Raw genomic sequence first — 26,345 nt, 5'->3', positions numbered from 1 at the left:
GGCACTGCTGTGTCTTTAAAACAACAATAATGCTTGTGCAAACACCACTTCATACTTGAGGGGTGCTGAGTCCCTTGTTATCAGTTACCGGATCTCCTTTTTTAGGTAACTGAGTGTTAGGAAAAAGGCTCCTTCTTAATTAATGGGTCTGTCTTAGCAACCCTCCCTGAGACTTCTCCCCAATCCCTATAGCGCTGAGGATCCCACACATCACAGGACTTCCTCTGGACTCCCTGAGGATCAAAGCTTTCTGCCAGCCAGGGATTGTCACCAAATCCCATGGATCAGGGGCTGAATACAAGGAGAGTTCAAAGGTAAAGTTACTCACAGAAGCCTCTGTGGTGGGCAGGATATAGGCAATCCCACAGAGGAAACCTCTCATTAAGAGTTCAACACACCTGCTCTCCTCCCCCCACGCAGCAAGGCCCCAGGACTCCAGGGAGAGGTGGTGGAGGCTGCAAGTGGGGTGGGCCAGGGATGGCTTCAAGAAGTACCCAGATTCCTAGTCTAAAAGCTCTGGGGAAAGGGGTGGGGTTCAGGTGCTTTTAAGGAAAGAATGAGGAGTGTGGGTGGCACACACTCACTCCCCCCCACACCTCGCCCTCCCAGGGGCCAGTTTCCCGCAGCACACAAAGCTGATGCTTCAGGGACACAGGCAGTCTTTAGGGCCAGACACGGCTTAGAAAAGCCAGATGAGGCTCGACCCGCTGGAAAGGGACTGTGTGAGCAAAAGACTGCCCTGGGCGCACAGATGCCTTTTCAGTGGAAAACCAGGAGAACTGTTTGACTCTTTCAATGAGCCTGACCCCAAACACGCCCAGAGTGGTGGTTATATCTCTGTGTTAAGATCAAAAGAAGAAATACATGGCCAATAGCTTTCTTCACTTTCATTCCTAAGCTTATTTATATATTTGATTATAAGGACAATATAACCACAACCCAGAATATCTGGGAAACAGAGGAAGGAAAATAGTCTCTAGTCAAACTACCTCTCTAACACAAACTCCATGAGTGAATACATTTAGCAATTAGTATTCATTTACATTTAAAAATTATTTTAAAAGTCACACTTCCAGGTGATTTTACAAATGAAACTAAAGTAAGTGAAATTGCTATTCTTTTGTATTATTATGTGAGATCAATAAGACATACAAATGGCCATAGATGAGACATTTACAGAAACAAGAATTCCAGAGAGCGTGATCTAGAGGAGGACTTTCCACCTATATTTTTGTAATATTTAAGGAAAAAATGGATTACTAAATATGAAAGAATTAAAAACTTAAACGCTAGCACACACTAACTGTATTTAGAAATTCAGTCTTGTATAGAGCTAGAAGAATTGTGATTCCTTTTGTGGTTAAGAAATAAGTGCTGGGCACAAAGACAAAAGCAGAGAAAGAACAGGGAAGTCAGACATTGAAATAAAAGGCAAGATCTGACATGAGAAATAAGTGAACTGGAGTTGGTGGCTGGATACTGACCTGGCAGACAAAAAAATTTTCTGACTGGGGCCCAGAAGAGGAGGCGACCCCAGAATCCAACTAGTTCTGTTTGAAGAGAGGCTGAAATAAGCATCAGGTGTGGCATGAGGAAGTTAGGTCATCAGGTGTGGCATGAGGAAGTTAGGTCAACCTTTGAGAATTCTCATCTTGACCCCTGTGCTTCCATGTTAAAACCAATGTTCGGGGACTTCCCAGGTGTCCAGTGGCTAAGACTGCATGCTCCCAATGCAGGGGGTCCAGGGTCGACTGCTGGTGAAGGAACAAGAATCCACTTGCCACAATTAAGGGTTTGAATGCCACAACTAAAGATTCTGCATGCCAAAACTAAGATTAAAGATCCCACATGCTGCAACTAAGACCTGGGGCGGCCAAATAAATTAAAACCAAAAACCATTGTCAGCTTGATGTCTGAGGGAAGTGAGCGAGATCAGAAGAGACTAGTTATGGGACAGAGTTAAGCATCAACAACAGAGCACAAGCTGGCCAACATTTCCTGAATGTGTGCAGGAGACCGAGCTCAGCAAGCTGAGTGCTGAGGGCCAGCCCCAGCCCTCAGGAGCTCACCACTGACGGGGGAGACAGACATGCAGAGTCGAACCTAAGATCTGCTGGCAGGTGAACTGGGTGAAGTGAAACCTGGCACCCCAATTACCAGCTGGGGAATTCTGAGCAAACCACTTGGGCTTTTGGAACACCAAAGATTTCCTCTCGGGATGGGAATAACACTGCCTCCTTTTAAAGCTGTTGTGAGAATTACTATCTGTAAAGATCCAAGCTCGAGGATTTGCACGTGGTGGCAGCTGCACAGGTGGCACTAATACTGTGATCTCGAGACTTGCCTGGTGATCCAGTGACTAAGACTCTGAGCTCCCAATGCAGGCGGCCCAGGTTCCATCCACAGTCAGGGAACTAGATCCCACTTGCTGCAACTAAAGTTTCTGCATGTTGCAACGAAGACTGAAGATCCCATGTGCTGTCCAACTAAGACCAGGTGCAGCCAAATAAATAAATATTTTTAAAAATACTGAGACCGCTCTGAGGCCAGATTGTGTCCATCTCGCTGCTCTTGCATCACTGAGACAGCAAGCAGAGCCTGGCAGGTAATAGTCTTTGACGAACATAAGAATGAATGAACATGTGATAACAACAACTAATCTCCACATAATATCTATTATGTGCCAGATGTGGTTCCAGGCAATTTATCTCTAGTAACTCATTGAATACTCACACCACCACGAGAGAGGTACTATTATCGCCAATTTGTCCACACAGCTGGTGACAGCAGGAGGCAGAATTCACACCCTGGCTGTCTGGATCTGAGTCAATGCTCTTTATTAACCACTAGATTATCCTGCCTCTCCAAGTGGTTATTACTTTCACTACTACGGAGTGGGGAACATAAGCACATATACTGCCTACCTTACAAGTTTACTGTGAGAGCAAAAGAGATAATGCAGGTGAGGGTATTTTGCTATCACAGTGTGGTGATCAATAATTCAAAGTATCAGTGGTACTATTATTCTGACATTGAGGTAACTGGATTTACCACCCAGGGGCTAAGAAAATAAGGGGAAAGGCTCAGCTCTGAAAATGAAAAATAGAGAGCAGGAGCCAAAGAAGGAGCAGTCAGGAAGATGAATAAATGGAGGAGAGTCAGAAGACAAGGGGAGGGCTGTAAGAGAGGGGAAACAGGTCTGATGCAGTCTGAGCATGCGATCGGGGCCAGAGTCGAGTTCTGGTGGTCGGGAACACAGTGCGCACCCTGCACAGAGCTGAGAGTACCAGCAAGGGCTCTTCTGGGCAAGCAGAGAGCAGCCCAGCTCCGAGGTCTCCCTTGGATAATGGGCAGGAAACAAAATAAACTGGGGAAGCAGGATGGAGGCAGATAATCTGAACCTCACTGAGGAAGTTCGGTCCAAAGGAGGATAGATGCTTTACTGATAAAACCTAAAACTTCACTTTGATGGCTCTATGAAAAAGAAATCAGGCCCAATTCAAACAGAAAGACCTGGCTTTTGAGACACTTCATTGAAAAGCGCTGGGTGGGTCAGCAGAGAAAGACAGGATTACTAATGGCTGAGAGATTCCTATCTGTGCCTGACAGATCATCTCAAACATGCTGAAGTTCAGGGTGGCATTCTTATTAATGCTGGAGGTTACTAAGCTTTTCAAAACCTTTTATTCTTAAAGTATTTTTCTCTGCTAGGCCTAGAGATAAATGGCATTTTTACCCTTTCTGGGTTGTGTCTGGCTATTAAATAAGAAGGGCATCTCAAGTGCAAGGTGGAGATGGGTGAGGAGGGAGTGAGGGGGTATCAGGCATGATTTTCATTGAAGAATAAGGGGAAATTTGTAACTAGTGATGTGCTCAAAATGCTACAGGGATGTAGACAGGCTGGGCAGTTGAGGGGCAAAGACTCAGACGGGCTTTACGGTGAACCCTTGGGAGAGGTAACAGCTGAGGGATCCTAAACAAAACGCACGCAATGGGGCTGTTCACTCACTGTGGCAGGGACTGGAGCAGCTGCCGCCGTGGCGCTAGAAGCAGCAGTGGCAGCATCGCTCAGAATGTCTTTAAATAGCAACCTGAGGAAGGCAGCAGTTTTCCTACATCCCCACAGGCACGGAAATAGAACAAAGAAGGCAGGAAAAAATGGCCGGAGGATGTGCAGAGGCAGCAGGCTGCTGCTCGCAGGAGAGGAGATGGGGCGCTTTGTCTGTGGAAGGGGATTACAATCCCAGCTTTCAAACTGTACTCAATTACCGCATCTGGGGGAAAAGGGCTTCAATTTCCTTGGCTCTCGAAGCTTCCCATGCTTCCCTGCTGAGGGAGCACCGGCCTGCTCCTTTTCTACACTCATGCTTCCCACGTGGGATTAGACAGTGCCTGTCAAGGTTCACTATTACCATTCACTGAGTGTTTATTAGCTTCAGTCACTGCTAAGCCATTCATGCGCATTATCTCATTTAATCCTATGAGGTAGGTGTTATGAGGCCCAGTTGACAAAATAGGGAAAGGGGATTTAGAGAGGTTTAGTGATTTGCTCAGAGAAGGCAATGGCACCCCACTCTAGCACTCTTGCCTCGAAAATCCCATGGACGGAGGAGCCTGGTAGGCTGCAGTCCATGGGGTGGCTAGGAGTCGGACACGACTGAGCGACTTCACTTTCACTTTTCACTTCATGCATTGGAGAAGGAAATGGCAACCCATCCAGTGTTCTTGCCTGGAGAATCCCAGGGACAGGGGAGCCTGGTGGGCTGCTGTCTATGGGGATGCACAGAGTCAGACACAACTGAAGCGACTTAGCAGCAGCAGCAGCAGCAGCAGTGATTTGCTCAAGGACACAGCTAGAATTCAAAGCTGCATCCATCAGGTCTCACTACAAACCCTGCTCTTACTAGGAAATCCAACACACAGGCGGATGCTCTGGAGAGAATCTGACCTTTTTTCTGCACTTTCAAAGTAGCTGACTTGGACGAGGCCTGGCTAGGGAGGAGGAGGAATAGCAGCTAGATTACTGGCTGACTGCAGGTGGTGGGTTTCCTCTGGGGCACTGCTTAGCTTGGGGCATCTCACAGCACCCCAGGCTCCTGTGGCTCACACAGCCTCATGTCCAGCTTGATTGGCCATCAGGAAAGTGCAGGCCAGTCCCCTTAAGGTGAAAGTGAAAGTGAAGTTGCTCAGTTGTGTCCGACTCTTTGCAACCCCACGGACTGTAGCCTACCAGGCTCCTCAGTCCATGGAATTTTCCAGGCAAGAGTACTGGAGTGGGTTGCCATTTCCTTCTCCAGGGTTCTTCCCAACCCAGGGCAGTCCTCAACCTTTTTGGCACCAGGGACCAGTTTTGTGGAAGACAGTTTTTCCATGGACTGGGGTGTTGGGGGATGGTTTCAGGATGATTCAAGTGCACATTTATTGTGCCCTTTATTTCTATTATTACTACATCAGCTCCACCTCAGATCATTAGGCATTAGATTCTGGAGGTTGGGGACCCCTGCTTAGAGGGTCTGCCTAGTGGAATTCAGGCTTCCTAGATGGCTCAGAGGTAACGAATCCATCTGTCAATGCAGAAGACGCAGGTTCAATCCCTGGGTTGGGAAATCCCCTGAAGGAGGAAATGGCACTCCAGTATTCTTGCCTGGAAAATTCCAAGGACAGAGGAGCCTGGTGGGCTACAGTCCATGGTGGGCTACAGCCTGGTGGGCAAACAGTGGGACATGACTGGGTGACTGAGTACCCATGCACACACACTAGTGGAATTCAGCCCTCTGTGCAAGATGCCTCAGGAAGAAAAGGTTGTAGAGTTACACCAAAAGGTCAGAGAAAACCATAGTGACTGAAGTCCTGGCAGGGTTGGTAGTATGTGTTCATATATATACGGCATGGACTAAAGCACAAAAAGCAACCTGCCCACTAATGCTTAAGTACTGCTACACAGCCCAGACTGCTTCTGAGCAACACCACCATTCTAACACAGTGATTCTCTACCTCTGCTACAGATTACAATCCCCTGAAGAACTATTCAAATGTGTGGGCCTCCACTTCACACCTAAGAATCAGAATATTAGGGGTATGGGGTTAAAGGCTTAAAATAATTTTTTTAAAATTTCTTTTTATGCTCTCCAGGTGACTCTAATGAGCAGCCAGGATATAGCGATGCAACATGTTAGGCAAAAATACTGGGTGTTGCCATTGTTGTTTAGTCACTAAATCATGCCCAACTTCTTTGTAACCCCAAGGAGCAGGCTGCCAGGTTCCTCTGTCCATGGGATTTCCCAGGCATCCCATGAAATTTCCCCAGGCAATCCATTTCCCAGGAGTGGGTAGCTATTTCTGTAAGAGACATGTCATGGTTTCCAAAGAAGGCTCACTATGACAGCTTTGGCCATGAAAAATCCAAGTGCCAAGAGCAAGGGTGATGGGATCAAGACATGACCTGTTGCACCTTATAGAATTTTCTTAACTATCAACTACTAGATTTTACATTTTCTAGCAAGGGGACTGGGTCAAAAACATTTTGACCCACAAATTAATACTGCATCTTTTCCCCTGAAATATTTAAAAAATTTGTTCTTAAACATGTACATTGGAATATAATTCTTTTTTGTTTTTTGAGTGCAACTCTGAAGACAGAGAAAGTTATAGGCTCCCCAAAAATGCATGCAGCTGCCTCCATTACTAGGTTAGCTGTAACTACAGCAAAAAACCTCTGCTCAGATGGGAGGAAGTAAGGAAAATACATATGCTACAATTTTGACAGCAACATATACACATACACACACACACTCACACACACACAAGTGTGTGTGTGAGTGTGTGAAGCCAAGTTTTGAAATGCAGCCAGTTCTGGCTGCTTGTCAGTATTCTTTGTCACCATGCCTCAGGACCCCTCCCAGCTGATCTGGGGACAGCATGTCTATAACCCAACTGCAATGAAAACTGTAGGCATTTCTGAGTAAGGAAGGTAAAACTCCCTTCTAACGAGAACACCTATTTGGGCAACTTCTGATCTGGGGAAAGGTGAACACTGGAAAAGTTAGGAAGCCCCAGAATTTCCAGTTTAAGATCTAAGCAGTCTATCTGTTGCAAAAGCGGGTACAAAGAAATTTAAGACATGTGTTGCACCATGCATCTTAGACAAAAGATTCCATGCACTCTCTCAACAGACATTTACTAACTGTTATTTTGTGCAAAGCAATGTGCCAGATTTGGGGAATGTAAGAGTGAGTGGAAAAGTAGTCAGATTCACAGAGACAGACAGGACAGAGATACGTAGGGGCTGAAGGGTGGGCTTCCCTGGTAGTTCAGTTGGTAACGAATCTGCCTGCGATCCAGGAGACCCTGGTTCGATTCCTGGCGCTGGGAAGATCTCCTGGAGAAGGGATAGGCTACCAACTCCAGTATTGTTGGGCTTCCCTGGTGGCTCAGCTGGTAAAGAAACTGCCCGCAATGCTGGAGACCTTGGTTTGATCCGTGGGTTGGGAAGATCCTGAGTTCGATCCCTACGTTGGAAGGGGCTGAAGGAGGGGGGAGAGTTAGCATTTAACGGGTACAGGGTTTCTGTTTTATGAGATGAAGAGTCCTGCAGAGGGATGCCAGTGGTTGTAGTACAAAAATGTGAATGTACTTAATGCTACTGATGTGCTGTGTGTCATGTATATTTACTACATTTAAAAAATTATTTATTTATTTGTTGCACTGGGTCTTAGTTGTGGCATTTTCAATCTTTGCTGCAACATGTGGGATCTTTAGTCTTTAACTGCGGCATGTGAGATCTAGTTCCCTGACCAGGCCCCCTGCATTGGAAGCACAGACTCTTAGCCACTGGGCCACCAGGGAAGTCCCTTTACCACATTTTCTTAAAAAAAAAAAAAAATATATATATATATATATATATATGATCAGTGTGTTCAGGGGCTCTGTTGACAACAGAGTTGAACAAAGAAGTGCAATATCTACTGTGGTCTTGAGCTGATACACAAACTACTGTAGAGCCTGGAGAAAGGAGGACTAAATTTGCCAGAGAAATCAGGATACGCTTTTTACAAAGACCAGAACATTTGGCATTTAGAGTTCTAAAGGATGAATACAAGTTTATCAGATGGACAAGTTGGGGCAGGAGAAGGCATCTGAGGCATAAGAAACAGTATGGACCATTATCTGGAGGCAAGAAATAGTATACTGATTATGTGGGGCTGGTGCGAGGTTCTCAGGGTTCCTGGCGGTGGGGGGAAGTATAGGAGAGAGAGTTATAAAGTCCAGAGGGGTCCAGATTATAGAGGACCTGACCGTCATGCTAGGGAGCCTGGCCTTCATTTTAGGCACCACAGGGAACCTTTGGAAAAAATGTTAGCCGAGGACAGGTCTTCAGATTTGCATTTCAGAAAGATCTGTTTGGCTGCTCCCTTACCACACTGAGTAACTGAATATCTGCTAATCAGGAGAATTAAAGAGAAGTCCCGTGGTGAAGGAAAGAAGTCCTCGGAATCCAGGTTTGTCCCAGTACACTTGTAACAGTTTTCCTCTTCCTCAAGTATAATCTCAGGCCTATTCTTCTTAGTTCCTTCAGAACAGCCAGGCTGGCAATGAAGCAGCCTGGGTTTAACTCAGCTCTCTTCTGTCTGACTTGGGCACCTAAATGTAAACTTTCCGGATTTCAATTTTCTTACCCATAAATAGGGTTATGAGCATAATTATCTCACAGGATTGTCAGGATTCAATGAGATGAAGCATGCAAAGAACTCAGTGCTTGGGATTTCCCTGGTGGTCCAGTGATTAAGAATGACCTTCCAATCCAGCGGATGCAGGTTCAATCCCTAGTCAGGGTACTAAGATTCCACATGCCACAGAGCAACTAAGCCTGCATTCTGCAACTAAGACCTGACACAGTCAAAAAAAAAAAAAAAGAACTTAGTGCTTTTCCTGGCATATGCTATGCTAAGTCACTTCAATCGTGTCTGACTCTGTGCGACCCCAGAGACGGCAGCCCACCAGGCTCCCCCATCCCTGGGATTCTCCAGGCAAGAACACTGGAGTGGGTTGCCATTTCCTTCTCCAATGCATGAAAGCGAAAAGTGAAAATGAAGTCGCTTAGTCGTGTCTGACTCCGACTCCTACCAGGCTCCTCTGTCCATGGGATTTTCCAGGCAAGAGTATTGGAGTGGGGTGCCACTGCCTTCTCCTGCCTGGCATATAGTAGTTAGTTACATCATTATTAAATACTAAATCTCAGAGAACACACAATTTGTTTGGAGCAGATCTGTTAAGAGCAAACACACTGTGGGGTGATGAGCAATGAGCTGGAACAGACCCCAGAGCATTAATCCAAACTGTCTTTGTAAGTTACTCCTAGGAGACAACCCTTAGTCAGAACCTCGCCCTTTCAGAGGATGGAGCAAAGATAAGTGGGTTTTGCAACCCAGAGGCCTATCTGATTATTAGCACAATCACTCTTAGAGGAAGAGCAGATTCTCAATCAGGCTGCAGGGCAGGAGGCAAGTCCCAAGCCTCTCACTTCCCAGCCTGTAGCCCCAGAGGTACTGTGTCTCTTTCAGTTTTTTCAGCTCCCTTCCTTTTCAGTTCTGGGTCCATTATGAGAAGTTGCTAGATGGCACATAGTCCATGGTTGGCTTATGCTTTTGACAAGGGCTAGAGGAACATGAGGAAGAATAAAAATGAAGCCTGGGCTGTTTCCTGTCTCTGCTCTTTGAACAGTTCGCTCTGGCAGGTCCCAGGAGCAGGGCATCTGGGTCCAAGGCTGGTCCCAACACTCTCCTCTCCCTCTCTGTCATTCTCCAGGGTAGACAGTAAACCAACACTAAAGAGAGACTCTGGTCTGTTTTCCTTTTGGTTTCCAGGATCCGAAGCCGCCTTCCATTAGCTGTGTTCTATGTAGAAAATGCCCAAGTGACTCAGTTTCTGAGTCCTTCAGATGACAGTCACAGAACCTGTGAGCACAAGTTAGGGAGCTGCACTGCCTGGGTTCATTGACTGGGCTGTAACTTACTATTAAATAGTTGCTGAACAAGTTACTTATCTTCTTTGTCTTAGTTTCCCCATGTATAAAATGGAGATATTAATCATACCTAAGTGAGATCATTATGAAAATTAAATGAATGAATTAATTTATAGCACTTAAATATATGTGCTACCATCTAATAAATGCTCAATAAAAGTGTTTTCACTAGGTTGTATTATATACTGAATTTTTTAAGAAAGCAAGAACTATATAAATTGAGAGAAGATAATATTTTTATTTGTTTGGAATTTTACAGAGAGCAGTTTACCAGTTTGTAAAATCAGGCTACTCAACTTACTTCTCAGTAGCTGGTATAAGATATTTATTATTGATTTGTATTTGTAGCCGTTACATTCATGATGATTCTACATAGAAGAGGAACTGAACAGTTCATTTTATCTTTAAAGTTGGCCTAGATATTTCTGTATTAAAATATGTTATTATAAAATACTATTCCTTTATTTCTTCTTTATATTATAGTTGAATATTACCTTGATTTTTAAATATAGGTAGGTTAAGGAGCCGGAGAAGGCAATGGCACCCCACTCCAGTACTCTTGCCTGGAAAAGCCCATGGACGGAGGAGCCTGGTAGGCTGCAGTCCATGGGGTCGCGAAGAGCTGGACATGGCTGAGCGACTTCACTTTCACTTTTCACTTTCATGCATTGGAGACGGAAATGGCAACCCACTCCAGCGTTCTTGCCTGGAGAATCCCAGGGATGGGGGAGCCTGGTGAGCGGCCGTCTATGGGGTAGCACAGCGTCGGAGTCGACTGAAGCGATTTAGCAGCAGCAGCAGCAGGTTAAGGAGCTATACATTTCATTTCAGGAGGATAAAAAGGGAAACTCTAAAATATTTGTTAAAATAACTTGTTGTAATCAAAGTATGTTGGTTCTGATCTAGAGAGAGGGCGCTGATATTGACGTTTTCACATATGATGGTTATCTTGTGCTCCAATTCACCTTCATGATGTGACCTAAGACACTGTGGATAAAAAGGTGAACCTTGTTCAAGTGGGTGAGAGAATTAAGCAAGAGCAAGAGGAGATACTATATTCTCACAAGCCCTTGACCAACGTAAGCTCCCAAGAATAAATGGAAACAGTGCTAATCCTTCCTGGCATTACCTTCGGAAAATCCTAACTGCCGTCTCTTCATGAACTTCGTTTCTTCATTCACAAACTAGGATGGTTGGATTATTTTCCAAAGTATGTCCCATGGAACATTACTACTTGGCATGCTTATAATGAAAACAGGGTTCCTTGGTAAATGGCTGAGGAGCTGAGGAAGCTGCTAGTTTTCTTTTTTGCAGGACTTCTCAAACCCCTTAACAGGCAAATGTACACAGAATCTCCAGGAGGGGAGTACACAGCAGTACACAGCATTTTCCAGTTATCTGACCATGGACACCTCATGTTAAAGGAGCAACTCACGGAGTTAATAAGCAAAGTGAAATTTTTTGTGAATTGTAAATGAAATAGTCTTTAAGGCCTTTTCTACCACGAACATTTCAAAATTCTGTGCTTAAATGATAGTATCTTCTTGACGATTTTAGATCAGATTAGGAAGGGTAAGGATAGAGCTATCCTACAGAAAATAAAATAGCTTAAGTCTGATGCAGAAGAGGAAGACAACTCAGGTTCTAACATATGCAAATCTATGTAAATGATTATGCAGAACAGGCAGAAAGGGAGCAGTCTTTAAATGTTAGGTCTTCCAAACTGTCACTTATGTTATCACTAGAAAAAGTTGTACACTTATATTTTAGCAGAAACAATACGGTACTGAGTCCCAATCTCTTCAGTTTTACTTCTTAAGTCCATCACAAATGTCATATTGATTTGGCCAAGTTACTGTTGAGAAAATTTACAGGACTATCCCCTACTCCCAGGCACTGGCTCCAGCCTCTTCTCTCATAAATGGGTACGAGGGAGGCTGAACTGGCTTTTATACAAATCAGCAACCCCACACGCCCCACTTGGCCCAGTCATGCTGGCTGACCTGGGATGAGTATCCAATCTTAGCTGGCATATTATGTTTCTTCCCTGAAATTTTTGCATTTGCGGCCAGAGAGAGAATATCTCAATGTTACACGTAAGATGCCACACTGGGCTACCATCAGTGGTCATGCTGCTGTCAGAACAAAAAGAACTAACAAGGCCATGGCAACAAAAGTTTAGATGCTAGAAAGCAGCTGGATGGTTCTGATTTGCCCAGGTTAGTACAGATTACATCTACTGTGATGCTATAATTATTAATAGTGTCCTCTCAGAAGTGTGTGATTTGGATGGTAAATTGATTCTTAAATCTAAGAAGCCCAGAAGCAAGTCTAATGCACCACAGAAATGCAAAAAACTTTAGGAGTTGATGGGCTATACTTCTTAACATGGAGATGAACAGAAGCCCTGGTTAGAACTGTGTATGAGTAGTATTAGGTCCCCTAGTGCCTTCCACTCTGTATATCCAGTTGACTGCCCCTCCTCAACCACAGCAGAAGTCAATAGAGTTTTATCTTCTTGAGGTCCAATTAGAGAGACTCTGCATAGATGGATGTCAGATATAGATAAGGATGAAGTTGCCATGTTGAAAACAGAACAATTACGTGAAAGTTCACACACTGAATGGTGAGACTGCCATCCTCCTCCTTCCACCAGTCTTTCAGAACCCGGGCAGCCAGGCTCACATCCTCTAGGAAGGAGACAAGACAGTTCTTCTCTAGCCAGACTTAAAGACAAGACTTCAAAATAAGTTGGAATCTCCCAATGAATTGGCCAGATCACCCTCCTATAAAGTCCACCTGTTCATAAGTATTCCCCATGCACACAGAGCATCATGAGCTTTTAACTGTTCTATTCTTAAATCTTGCAAGAGGTTTAGAAAGTAATGGGTCCCAGAGAAGAGCCAGTGGATGAAGAGTTGTAGGAGTCACGTGAAGATATTAGAGTACTTGATGTATTTGAAACTTTTAAGAGATTTATAAACTTTTAGCAGAGACTGGGGATGAATTGATAATAGATTTATAGAAAAGGAACAACTGTAAAGCTGAGACATTTATTAACCTCAGAGAAAGCTGAAATTCATATACAAAAGGAAATATAATCATATTACATGGCTCAGCTACAAATAACGGTTATAATCAGAATAATATAAACATTAAATGCTGTAATGTAGTTATATAGGGAGAATGGGGAAAAGGAATGCATATATTTGTGGGGGGCATGCTAATAATAACTAACACATATTGAGTTTTTAGAACCTATACATTCCAAATACTTTATATAAAGAAGTTCATTTAATTCTCACAACAACCCTATAAAATGGTACTATTATTATCCCCATTTTACAGATGAGGAAACCAAAGGGACTCAATCTTAGACATTCTACTCCTAGAGTTCATGCTCTAAGTCTAAACCACATATACTCTGCTGTCTCATCCCTTCCCACTGCAGACCAGTTTTTTATACCTGAGGAACATAATGACTACATCCCACTTGTACATATTAGATCTAGTAGAAAGTCATTAAATGAACTGAAAAATCAAGAAATAAAACTATAAGTATGCTACTTAGAAATGTAAAAGTAAACATTTTAAAAAGTATCTAATCAGCAGGATACAAGATTAATATACAGAAACCTGTTGCATTTCTTTACACTAATAGTGAAATATCAGAAAAGGAAAGTAAAAAACAATCCCCTCTAATATAGTATTGAAAAAAAATACTTGGGAATAAACCTGACAAAGGAGGTGGAAGACTTTTATGCTGAGAACTTTATAAAACATTGAAAAAGGAAACTGAAAATGATTCAGAAAGATAATCCCTGCTCTTGGATTAGAAATGTTAATACTGGACTGGAAGAAACACAAGCTGGAATCAAGATTGCCAGGAGAAATACCAACAACCTCAGATATGCAGATGACACCACCCTTATGCCAGAAAGTGAAGAGGAACTAAAAAGCCTCTTGATGAAGGTGAAAGAGGAGGGGGAAAAAGTTGGCTTAAAGCTCAATATTCATAAAACGAAGATCATGGCATCTGGTCCCATCACTTCATGGCAAATAGATGGGGAAACAGTGGAAACAGTGTCAGACTTCATTTTTGGGGGCTCCAAAATCACTGCAGATGGTGACTGCAGCCATGAAATTAAAAGACGCTTACTCCTTCAAAGAAAACTTATGACCAACCTAGATAGCATATTCAAAAGCAGAGACATTACTTTGCCGACTAAGGTCCATCTAGTCAAGGCTATAGTTTTTCCTGTGGCCATGTATGGATGTGAGAGTTGGACTGTGAAGAAGGCCGAGCGCCGAAGAATGGATGCTTTTGAACTGTGGTGTTGGAGAAGACTCTTGAGAGTCCCTTGGACCGCAAGGAGATCCAACCAGTCCATTCTGAAGGAGATCAGCCCTGGGATTTCTTTGGAAGGATTGATGCTAAAGTTGAAACTCCAGTACTTTGGCTCCCTCACGCGAAGAGTTGACTCATTGGAAAAGACTGTGATGCTGGGAGGGATTGGGGGCAGGAGGAGAAGGGGACGACATAGGATGAGATGGCTGGATGGCATCACTGACTCGATGGACGTGAGTCTGAGTGAACTCTGGGAGATGGTGATGGACAGGCAGGGAGGCCTGGCGTGCTGCAATTCATGGGGTCGCAAAGAGTCGCACACGACTGAGCGACTGAAATGAAATGAATATTGTTGAAATGAAATGAATATTGTTAAAATGACCATAATATTCAAAGCTATCTACAGATTTAATGTGATCCATATCAAATTACCCACAATACTTTTCACAGAACTAGAACAAATAACCTTAAAACTGATACAGAATCCAAAGCAATTCTGAGGAAAAAGAACAAAGATGGAGGCAAAATCTTTCCAGACTTCAGACATTACTGCAAAGCTACAGTAATCAAAACAGCATGGTACTGGCATAAAAACAGACATATGGATCAATGGACCATAATACAGCCTAGAAATAAACCCAAATCCGATGGTCAATTAATCTTTGACAAGGAGGCAAGAATATACAGTGGAGAAAAGACAGTCTCTTTGACAAGTAATGCTGGGAAAGCAGGACAGTGGCATGGAAGTCAGAACACTTCTTCAGTTCAGTTCAGTTCAGTCGCTCAGTTGTGTCCGACTCTTTGTGACCCCATGAATTGCAGCACACCAGGCCTCCCTGTCCATCATCAACTCCCGGAGTTCACTCAAACTCATGTTTATTGAGTTGGTGATGCTATCCAGCCATCTCATCCTCTGGCACCCCCTTTTCCTCCTGCCCCCAATCCCTCCCAGCATCAGAGTCTTTTCCAATGAGTCAACTCTTCGCATGAGGTGGCCAAAGTACTGGATCTTCAGCTTTACTATCAGTCCTTCCAAAGAACACCCAGGACTGATCTCCTTTAGAATGGACTGGTTGGACCTCCTTGCAGGCCAACGGACTCTCAAGAGTCTTCTCCAACACCACAGTTCAAAAGCATCAATTCTTCGGCACTCAGCTTTCTTCACAGTCCAACTCTCACATCCATACATGACCACAAGAAAAACCATAGCCTTGACTAGAGAGACATTTGTTGGCAAAGTAATGTCTCTGCTTTTGAATATGCTATCTAGGTTGGTCATAACTTTCCTTCCAAGGAGTAAGCATCTTTTAATTTCATGGCTGCAGTCACCATCTGCAGTGATTCTGGAGCCCCCAAAAATAAAATCTGACTGTTTCCACTGTTTCCCCATCTATTTCCCATGAAGTGATGGGACCAGATGCCATGATCTTCGTTTTATGAATGCTGAGCTTTAAGCCAACTTTTTCCCTCTCCTCTTTCACTTTCATCAAGAGGCTTTTTAGTTCCTCTTCACTTTCTGGCATAAGGGTGGTATCATCTGCATATCTGAGGTTATTGATATTTCTCCCGGCAATCTTGATTCCAGCTTGTGCTTCTTCCAGTCCAGCGTTTCTCATGATGTACCCTGCATATAAGTTAAATAAGCAGGGTGACAATATACAGCTTTGACGTACTCCTTTTCCTATTTGGAACCGGTCTGTTGTTCCATGTCCAGTTCTAACTGTTGCTTCCTGACTTGCACATAGGTTTCTCAAGAGGCAGGTCAGGTGGTCTGGTATTCCCATTTCTTTCAGAATTTTCCACAGTTTATAGTGATCCACACAGTCAAAGGTTTTGGCATAGTCAATAAAACAGAAATAAATGTTTTTCTTGAACTCGCTTGCTTTTTCTATGATCCAGCAGATACTGGCAATTTGATCTCTGGTTCCTCTGCCTTTTCTAAACCCAGCTTGACAATCTGGAAGTTCACGGTTCACGTATTGCTAAAGCCTGGCTTGGAGAATTTTGAGCATTACTCTACTAGCGTGTGAGATGAGTGCAATTGTGCAGTAGTTTGAGCATTCTTTGGCATTGCCTTTCTTTGGGATTGGAATGAAAACTGACCTTTTCCAATGCTGTGGCCACTGCTGAGTGTTCCAAATTTGCTGGCATATTGAGTGCAGCACTTTCACAGCATCATCTTTCAGGATCTGAAATAGCTCAACTGGAATTCCATTACCTCCACTAGCTTTGTTCTTAGTGACGCTTTCTAAGGCCCACTTGACTTCACATTCCAGGATGTCTGGCTCTAGGTGAGTGATCGCACACTTCTTAACCTGCCTTAAATTCAAAACGACTTAAAGGCAAATATAAGACATGACACCACAAAACTCTTAAAAGAGAACATAAATCATAAATCTGACATAAATCATATAATCATATTACATGGCTCAGCTATAGATAATAGTTATAGTCATAACAATATAAACACTAAATGCTATACAGTAAAAACTGTACTGTAGATGTATAAGGAAAATGGGGAAGAGGAATGCATATATTTCTTATGTCAGTCTTCCAAGACAATAGGAAAAAAAGCAAAAAACGAAAACAACAACAAATGAGCACTAATCAAACTAATAAGCTTTGAATAGCAAAGGAAACCATAAACAAAAATAAAACAACCTACAGCAAGGGAGAAAATATATGCAAACAATGGAACCAACAAGAGCTTTATTTCCCAAATATACAAATAGCTCATGAAACTCAATAACAGAAAGACAAATAACTCAATCATAAACTAGGCATAAAATGTAAATAGATATTTCATCAATGAAGACATACAGATGGCCAACAGGCATAGGAAAAGATAAATTAATTAATTTCTCCATTAATTATCAGAGAAATCAAATAAAATTACTAAGTTAAAAAGAAAACACCAGTCAGAATGGCCATCATTAATGGCCGTCATTAAAAACTCCATAAACAATAAATGGTAGAAAGGGTGTGGAGAAAAGGGAACCCTCCTAAACTGCTGATGGGAATGTAAGCTGGTACAGCCACTATGGATAACAATATGGAAGTTCCTGAAAAACTAAAAATAAAGTTGCCATATGATCCAGTAATCCCATTTATGGGCATATACCTGGACAAAACCATCATTTGAAAAGATGTATGTTCATTGCAGCACTGTTTACAATAGCCAAGACACAGAAGCAATCTAAACGTCCATCAACAGATAAATGAATAAAGAAGATATGGTCACATACATACAATGGAATACTACACAACTATAAAAAGAATGAAATAATGCCACTTGCAGCAACAAGGATAGACCTAGAGATTATATTAAGTGCAGTAAGCCAGACAGAGAAAGACAAGTGTCATATGATACCACTTACATGTGGGATCTAAAATACAAGTGAACTTATTTATGAATCAGAAACACTCAGACACAGAAAAAAAACATATGGTTGCCAAAATGGACAAAGGGGAGGAAGGATAAATGAGGAGTTTGGGATTTGCAGATACAAACTACTCTAGACAAAACAGATAAACAATAAGGTCCTACTGTATAGCACAGGGAACTATATTCAGTATCATGTAACAACCTACAATGAAGAATACATGTAGCTGAATCACTGTGCTGTTTATCAGAAACTAACTTAACATTGTAAATCAACTACAATAAAATCTAAAATAAATAAAGTACACCACTTTACACCCAGTAGGATGACTATAAATCTGGTAAATGATAGACAATAACAAGAGCTAATGAGAATGTGGAACATTTGGAACCCTCATGCGCTGCTGGTAGAAATAAAAAATGGTGCAGCTGGAGAACAGTCTGGCAGTTCCTCAAAAAGCTAAACATAGAGGCACCACACAACCCAGTAATTCCACTCCTAGGTATACATCCAAGAAAACTGAAAACATATGTTGCACAAAATCCTGGAGACAAATGCTCATAGCAACATTATTTAAAATAGCCGAAAAGTGGAAATAACCCAAATGTCCATCAATGAATGAATGAATGGGTAAACAGATATGCTAGACCACATAGTGGAATATTATTCAGCCATAAAAAGTAATGAAATCCTGATACATGTTACAATATGGATGATCTTGACCACATTATTCTAAGTGAAAGGAGCCAGACACAAAAGGTTGCATATTATGGTTCTTTTTTATATGAAGTATCTAGAAAAGGCAAATCCATAGGCAGTAGTGGTTGCCATGGGCTGGAGGGGGTCATGGGGGAATAACTGTTAATGAGTACAATGCTTCTTTTGGAGAGTAATGAAATGCTCTGGATTAAATGGTGGTGATGTTTGCACAACTTAATGAATATACTAAAAACCTTGAATTGTAGACTAATTTTATAGATATGAGTTACATCAGTTATATCTCAATTTTAGAAATTATGTCAGAAAAACCTACAAGGTGAGGGGAGAAGGGGCTACTGTGCTACTGATGGACAGAGCACGGTCATTTTACCTTCCTTTGGGTCAGCTGCAGTGGCCTTGAAGAAGTGTCTTTGTCTGCCTGGACCTGGCCTTGCCTCTCTTCTGCTCACCAGCTTCCCTTAGGCTGGGTTTGTCTCCAGCCTGGTCCTACTCCTCTCCTGACAACTTTCCAGCATCTCTCTCGGACCCTGGCTCAGAGCCTGGAACAAATACACCACTGAAAAATGACCCTGACAGAGAAAATAATAGCAAATGAAGCAACTGACAAACAACTAATCTCAAAAATATACAAACAACTTATGCAGCTCAATTCCAGAAAAATAAACGACCCAATCAAAAAATGGGCCAAAGAACTAAATAGACATTTCTCCAAAGAAGACATACAGATGGCTAACAAACACATGAAAAGATGCTCAACATCACTCATTATCAGAGAAATGCAAATCAAGACCACAATGAGGTACTATTTCACCCCAGTCAAAATAGCTGCGATCCAAAAGTCTACAAGCAATAAATGCTGGAGAGGATGTGGAGAAAAGGGAACCCTCTTACACTGTTGGTGGGAATGCAAACTAGTACAGCCACTATGGAGAATAGTGTGGAGATTCCTTAAAAAATTGCAAATAGAACTGCCATATGACCCAGCAATCCCACTGCTGGGCATACACACCAAGGAAACCAGAATTGAAAGAGACACACGTACCCCCAATGTTCACTGCAGCACTGTTTATAATAGCCAGGACATGGAAATATCAGCAGAAGAATGGATAAGAAAGCTGTGGTACATATACACAATGAAGTATTACTCAGCCATTAAAAAGAATACATTTGAATCAGTTCTAATGAGATGGATGAAACTGGAGCCGATTATACAGAGTGAAGTAAGCCAGAAAGAAAAACACCAATACAGTATACTAACACATATATATGGAATTTAGAAAGATGGTAATGATGACCCTGTATGGGAGACAGCAAAAGAGACACAGATGTATAGAACGGACTTTTGGACTCTGAGGGAGAGGGAGAGGGTGGGATGATTTGGGAGAATGGCACTGAAATATGTATACTATCACGTAAGAAACGAATCGCCAGTCTATGTTCGATACAGGATACAGGATGCTTGGGGCTGGTGCACGGGGATGATCCAGAGAGATGATATGGGGTAGGAGGTGGGAGGGGGGTTCAGGATTGGGAACTCATGTACACCCGTGGCGGATTCATGTCAATGTATGGCAAAACCAATACAGTATTATAAAGTAAAATAAAGTAAAAATAAAAATTAAAAAAAAAAGTAAACATAACTCAGAAGTTCAACTGGAAAAAGTAGAAAACAAGAATCAAGCTAAATCATTAATAAAAGTTAGAATATTAAAAAAAAAAAAATGCCTCTGACAATCTCCAGGGTTATCTAGCTGCAAACCCTCTTTAACTCAGCGGTTTCGAGGCATGACTTCTGAATCACTATCCCATTTAGAAATCTTGAGAGATGGTAGAGATTCTTGGAAAAACAAGCATTTATTACTGACTAAACATTTAATTTTTAATGTGTGGGAATGAACATTTGAAAAGTTGTGCTTCTGGTCTGACTGGGTCTTAGGAAGTAAAGAAAGTCATCACAATTTCTTGGCAACACCTTGCTAGAGGGAAGGGATGAGAACTTGCTATTTACAGAGAAAGTACATGGCTAAACAGAAACTGAAACTTGGTACCAAGTCTCCACTCAATAAACCGCAACACTGCTTTAAACATTCTCAGCATGGGAAATTAAATCAGTGACTGCTTATTGTATATTTTCACATATTATTGGTGTAATTCTTTGCATTAAAAAATAATCTTTATCCACTCTGTTTTTTTTTTAAAAATAAGCAGTTTAAGGTTTGGAACAGTAAAGCCAGCTAGAGCACGGGCCTTAGAGAAATGCATCCAGGGCTTAAACCTCTACCACTCAATACTAGCTGTGTGAGCTTGAGTGGTTTGTTTCACCTCCGAAGGGCTTCCTTTAGCTATCTGTAAAATGGGGGTAACACCACCTACCCTCAGAGGTCCTGAGGGAATCAAGTGAGACAGTACAGCAACGTACTAGCTTAGTGCCTGCTTTATGAGAGCAGATAGCATGATTGTTCTTATTTTGTGGTGCTGTATCCACTGCTTCCTTGTGGTAGGCAAGAAAGGGAAAAACAACAGTGTTGGGCGTTAAATCAAGTCCAAACATATAAGTCCTTTGGTTCAATAACTACAAAGCTTCTAGGCTCTTGTGCATTTTCCCAGTCAAGCTGGTACCAATCATGAGGAGGAACGAGGTGATGTATGCAATTGTGAGATGCTTGCAGAGTTGAAAGGCTCAACTGCAAAATCTGAGATGACTGAGGCTGAGGGGCTGACATGATAGAAAGAAATTTCCTATTCATTTGGATGGAATATAAAATTATCTTTGGTGGGTTTTCAACAGTCATTCAACAACCCAACACATCTATGGATCAGACATTAATGGTGGTTATGGTGGTAATGGTAATAATAACAATATCCCCACTATAATCCTCATCATTGTTGTCTTTGATATTTCAGACACTTCACACAGAACAGGCTCTTCTCAAGAAGCAACAATAATGAACAGGTGGAGAAGCATAAGCACAAGACAGAAAGGACTATGGAATCCTAAGGGCCTGTTAGGAGTTAAATTTTGTCTTCCGCTCCCCCTATGTTTAGGTCCTAATGCCCAGTACCTCAGAATGTGACCCCACGTTATCTGGAAACAGAGTTGGAGTGATACATTAGTTAAGATAAGGTCATACTGGAGCAGGGTGGGCTCCTGACCCAGTATGACTGGTGTCCTTACAAGAAGAAAGCCATGTAATGACAGACACAGAGGGAGCATGCGGATCACCACAGAGACAGAGACTGGAATAAAGCAGTGTCAAGCCAATAAACACCAAGGACTGCCGGCAAACCACTGTAAGGTGAGGAGAAGCAAGGAAGAGTTTCCCAGTTGACCTCGGAGAGAGCACAGCCCACCTTGATTTTACACTTCTGGCCTCCAGAACTACAGGACAGTAAATATTTTACTTTATTATATTATTTTTAAATTATTTCATTTCATTTTATATATTTTTGGCTGTGTCATGTGGCATGTGGGATCCTAGTTCTCTCACTAGGGATCAAACCCATGCCCCCCCTGCAGTGGAAGTACAGAATCCCAACCACTGAACCACGCTGGGGAGTCCCAAGGCAGTAAAGTTTTGTTGTTTTAAGCCACCCCATTTGAGGTACTTGTTATGGTAGCCCTAGGAAACTGATACAGAGCCTAAGAGGATTTTTTCTCTAAGACTGAAATGGAGCAACAGCAAGAAGAATGTCTAAGAGTGAATCAGAGGGAAGTGTCTGTGGGGGATACAACATACTTTAAAACCCCTCTATGCCTCTGTTTCCAGGGCATCATCAACATGTCCCAAATGCTGAATTCCTATTAAATGCCTTTAATTAATACTATCAATAGGTAAACACCTAAGCCCAGGCCAGTAGTGGATGATCGACACAACTCCTGCCTTGCTCAACTGGCAGTGGATTTATGCTCCCAGGAAGGGGCGATGCTCCTTAATTTCAGTCTTGAAAGGGCTCTCCCCAGCTCTTTTTCAAAGTTTACAAAGGAGTGATTATTACCTGGATCCCAGTCATTTTAAAATAAATGCTCTTTTCATTTGCTCGTCATATGGAACCTCTGATCTGTTAAAAGGAGTAGTGTCTGTGGAACCAGCTCTGGGAAGGAAACTGGGCTCGTTTAACTGCACCCATAGCACCAAAAACCCCACAACCAATGTCAAAATAACTTTGGGGATAAAGCAAAGCCAATAAAATGAAGAAAAGATTCCATGTAGTCTGTCAGTTCACTTATAACCTGCTGTGTCAGAGACTGTCACATCCCCCTTGGGTTCTAGTTCTCAGTCTGGACAGACAGGCACAAGGTTGAACCCAGGACGCATTCACTAATCTTTTGGATGAACCATGTATGACTGCTGTCATTAAAAAAACATAATATCATACACACATCTTTTTTTTTCTTTTTTAAGCCTTGGTTTATGCCTTCTCTCTCACAGAAAAGTAGGAGAGCAACTTCCAACTGCACAAAAGTTAGTGAACCCACTATTCCTATTGTTACTGGGAACAGACTTCTAGTATCAGAGTCCAACAACAGACTCAAAAGAAGGAATTAAAAACCATTCCTGGGACTTCTCTGGTGGTCCACTGGCTAAGACTCTGTGCTGCCAATGCAGGGGGCCTGGGTTCAATCCCTGGTTGGGGAACTAAGTCCCACAAGCTGCAACTAAGACCCAGCACAACCAAATAAATAAATAAATATTAAAAAAGAAAATTCCTGGGTGGAGGCCTGGATTTGGCTCTGAACCTGACTCAACCATTAATTAATAATTAATCTCAAACTCTTCTCCCTGAAGATGCTTCCAGATTTTGCTTATTTTTGAAGATACAAGATGGTGTTGAGGGTTGGTTGTCATCTTGAAGGAATAAATTCTAAAGCTGACTTACTTATCTCCCATTAGAGTATAGATTATTCTTTTGTCACTTAAAATTAGGGTTAGAAGGAAGAAATGGTATGTGCTATAATTACTTTTTAATGTTAAAAAACAAGGGAGAAAGTTTCAATATTAAAATGCCACCATACTTAGTCACTACAAACCTGTGTGCAAAGCTCTAAAGTATTTCACAGTTTTTGGTTTTTTTTTGGACCACACCATGCAGGATCTTAGTTTCCTGACCAGGGATCAAACCCATGCGGCTCAAACCCACGCCTCCTGCAGTGGAAGTGCAGTGCCTGACCTACTGGACTGCCAGGGAAGTCCGTCACAGTTCTTCTAAGTCAACTTTCAGTAAACTATGCAGAGGACTGTGGTATTAGTTACCTACATAAATCTAGAATTATGGTCAACCCCAAATCATTCATTCTTTTTCTTAAGATACTCAACCTTTTCCCCAGTGTATAGATAGTTGATTCTTGTTATTCATCATATTAATAGTCATGTTCTATAAAATTGTGTGAACACTGAATTAACAGATCCTGAATTAACGGATACTGATTGCTCCTAAGGGAAATATATGGTCAGGATTCTGAGAGCCTCTGGTCACACCAAATTACTCATTCAAAAATCTTTAAAAGGGCTTTCCTGGTGGCTCAGTGGTAAAGAAGCCAACAGCCAATGCAGGAGATGAGGGTATGATCCCTGAGGGAAAATCCCCTGAAGAAGGAAATGGCAACCCACTCCAGTATTCTTGCCTGGAAAATTCCATGGACAGAGGAACCTGGTGGGCTTCAGTCCATGGGGTCGCAAAAGAACTGAACACGATTTAGCAATTGAGCAGGCATGCACCCCTAATGCACTGCATGCCTCTCAGATACAACCGGTAGGCTGTTGCTCAGCCATTACTGTTCCAATTATTCACTACTGTCTTTGGAATGAATGAATGTTCTAATAATATGGATGTTGTAAACATTTACAATTCTCAGAATAAACAAGTCACCTTGCAAAGACTTAACTTGAGAAGAGTTGGAGAGTTAGGCACAATTTTCCCATGCTGTCTCCCATCTCATAATCTCCACGATAAGGAGGGCTGTTCTTAACTTTGAGGCCAACAGAAAGCACAGGTCTAAACATATCTCCTCTCCTGGGTATTCCTTGTAAATTCAATTTTCAGCAAAGGTAAGGCAGAATTAGCTTATAAAGGGGGTTCCCTTCTGGCTGCATGTTATACTTGGGAATGAGTAAATAAACAGATATGATCATAAGGGCAAAACAAGCCTAAGCAGAGAAAGTGTTTCATTAAGAAAGAGAAGGCTATATTTCCCTCCAAAGTGGCTATTCTAGCTACGTACAAATGGGAAAGAGGTAAAAGCTACCCCATCAGTGGGGGTGGTAACGTCTTCCCTCTCTGATTTCAACCTATCTCCTGATCTGGACCGCCACTTCTTACTGGACTCTTTGCTTTCTTTTCAAGCTGCTGGGACCACAGTTTGTAGGCCGGCACATCCACGAGCAACAGAGAATTCACTGAAACCTAGGATTATCTTTTGGCACTCTACAGCTTGAGAGACAGTGATTAAGAGGAAACAAAACAAAACAAAACTTCACCAACAAAGTGGCATTTTCATTTCAGCTGTTCCTGGGGGCAAAACAGAGCAGTGAAGAAAATCTTAGATTGAAAGCTCTGTGGTTATCTCCGCTTCTCATTAAAGTGTCCCTGATGATAATCACACCTACCATTACAAGACTTAACACACCTGGTCTCAAGGGCGCAACAGGAAGAGAAATCGTACACTCATCCCATCTCATTTCCTTTTCTTTATTCACTGAGTAAGCACAATTTATACATTTCAGTGAGTACAGACTGGAGACAGTTTGGAGAATAGAGGTTTTTCATTCACATGGCTTTCTGAAAGTGACACAAACCTTCCATGGCTACAAATTATTTCAGTACTGGTGAGACAAGCAGTGTTGCTTTCAGTGGCCACATACAGATGTGAAAAAAGTCTGGATAGCATTTCTGTTTCTTCTTGCACTTTACTAATCAGACATTTGGTATGCTACACACATACACACACGTTTTCTCTCTCTCTCACTGAGTAAGGGTGTGTGCACTTACAGAGTTTTAAAGATTTAATAGTGTTGTAACTTAATTTTTAAAATAAATTTTTATTTTGACATAACTTTAGACTTATAAAAAAGCTGCAAGGACAATACACAGGATTCCTGTATATGTCTTACCCAGTTTCCTCTGTTTTTAACAACTTACATAACACTATATTTGTCAAGAGTTTTGTAGATTCTGACAGTGGGTAAAAAAAAAACACTGACTTGTAAAATTCCATTTTGTACAGCAGATTCTCAACAAGAGCAGTGAGTACCCTAAAACCATTATCTGAAACGTCAAGTTATGATCTCTCTGTCCCCCACTCCAGTCAAGGTCCTAGATAAAATAACTGGGGGATAACTAATGCTTGTACAAAAACGGTGTTGGGAACTCAATTTGGCAAAATTCTAGCATGAACAAAGCCAACTGTCTAACAAAACATGTTGCTAATGGCTTCACTGACACTTGGTTAAATACTGATGTGCCAGCTGTAGACAAGCATTGTGGATGCCAAGAAGTAAATTATTAATGCAAATTCTCTTTATAAAATCAACTGGGAATGTGCTTCCAATAAAAATCAAGCAGAAAATTAATTTAGAGGTCATTCATTCTCAGCACACATGTGAATAGATATACTTTCTTCCTAGACTGGCCACACAGTGGGGAGAAATCCAGCCAAACCCACTTGGAGGAGGAATAAAAGTTTAATTTATGCAATGACTAAAATCTCATGGATTGCACTCACAGCTAGAAAGGAGACATTTGAAATGAAGCCCTTTAGTGATTCCATATGAACAATAAAATGAGTCAGGAAGACAAATTACTCAAGTTCACACTATAAAAAGCAGGCTTGGTACGGTCCGTAGCTCACCCTGGAACCTGTCTCTCTGAAGGGAAC

General features: G+C 42.1%; 1 protein-coding gene across 1 annotated transcript in view; it reads right to left on the bottom strand.

Moving 5' to 3' along the window:
* Nucleotides 1-26,345, bottom strand: part of TANGO6 (transport and golgi organization 6 homolog) — a 179,779-nt gene that overhangs the window by 6,007 nt on the left and 147,427 nt on the right. The window lies entirely within an intron of this gene.

This window comes from Capricornis sumatraensis, chromosome 20 (assembly GCF_032405125.1).
Source record: "Capricornis sumatraensis isolate serow.1 chromosome 20, serow.2, whole genome shotgun sequence".
Lineage (NCBI taxonomy): Eukaryota > Metazoa > Chordata > Mammalia > Artiodactyla > Bovidae > Capricornis > Capricornis sumatraensis.
The sequence above is the reverse complement of the archived record's forward strand: the minus strand, read 5'-3'. Positions and strand labels throughout refer to the sequence as shown.